The 1,220-nt window shown below is 33.4% G+C and overlaps 1 pseudogene; it reads left to right on the top strand.

Annotated features, from left to right (window-relative positions):
* Positions 1–868: 868 nt before the first annotated feature.
* LOC142461960 (U7 small nuclear RNA) lies at positions 869–943 on the top strand (annotated as a pseudogene).
* The last annotated feature ends 277 nt before the right edge of the window (positions 944–1,220 follow it).

Here is a 1,220-nt window from a genome sequence, read left to right as displayed (position 1 = left end):
ATGATCAACAGGGTAAAGACTAAAGCTGCAAATAATTTCATCTTGCTTGGTCCCACATCAATGCTCATGGAAGCAGTAGTCAAGAAATTGAATGATACATTGTATTGGGTAATTTTGCTGCATAAGACCTCTTTAAAGTGTTGAAGAAGGACTTCTTTTGGAAGACTAAGATAGACTGGACACAAGCACGGTATCTACACTCATATCATATGCATATAAAAGTAAAAGTTGAATAAGGGAGACTGAAGAAGAATTGATGCATTTCAATTATGGTGCTAGTGAAAAATATACAAAGTATCACGGATTGCAAAAAGAACAAATCTATCTTGAAATTAGTACAACTTGAATATGCTTTAGACGTGAGAATGGTTACATTTCCTTTCAAGTACTACTTTGGACACATTCAGTCCTGGGAAAAGGACTGGTTAAAGTAGAAGACAGCAAAAAGAGGAAGACTATTAAGGTGATAGATTGACACAGTGACTTCAACAACGTGCTGTAATATAACAATGATTGTGATAATGGTGAAGAATAAGATATTGTTTCCTTCTGTCATGGATTGGGGCTCTCTTGAGTCAGAACCAACAGATTGCACGTAATAACATCAGAAGCAATACATATTTACATATAGGCACATTTTACTTTGCCAGTAGGAGAAATAAAATCTTGCTTCATACTGAAATACGATGGAAAGTGAAAACATTGTGTTGGGTGATATACATAAATCACAAAAGGACAGATACGATTTTACTTTATAAAAAGACATGAAAGAACACACGTATAGAGACAGTTTATTACTGATTATCAGGGCAGGAGAAAGGGAGCAAGAGGGGAAGAGTTAATGGTGACTAAAAAAAATAATATTGATTAGTGTTATAGCTCTTTTAGAATTTGTCTAGCAGGTTTTCTGGTTGTTGTTTTTTTTTTCCCCCAGAAACCCCCATAGCAGTAAAACAGGTATCTAACAATAGATTAAATTAACTTCTTTACATCTTTGAGCTAATGTAAAATAATAATGATAATATTGATTAAGGTTAGTGTTGCAAGATTCATTTTTATAATTACATTCAATATGTTATACCATTGTAGAAAGTTGAATTGGCAAAAGTTATAGATGCATTTAAAGCAGTGAAAAAATAGCTGCTATACCTGGTAATATAAAACCAAAGCCCTCATATGCTTCAGTTTCTTGATTTAAATGATTAGGGCCATGGTTTCAC

This window comes from Tenrec ecaudatus, chromosome 11 (genome assembly GCF_050624435.1).
Source record: "Tenrec ecaudatus isolate mTenEca1 chromosome 11, mTenEca1.hap1, whole genome shotgun sequence".
Classification (NCBI taxonomy): Eukaryota; Metazoa; Chordata; class Mammalia; order Afrosoricida; family Tenrecidae; genus Tenrec; species Tenrec ecaudatus.
Note: the sequence above shows the minus strand (reverse complement) of the source record. Positions and strands in the feature narration are given on the sequence as shown.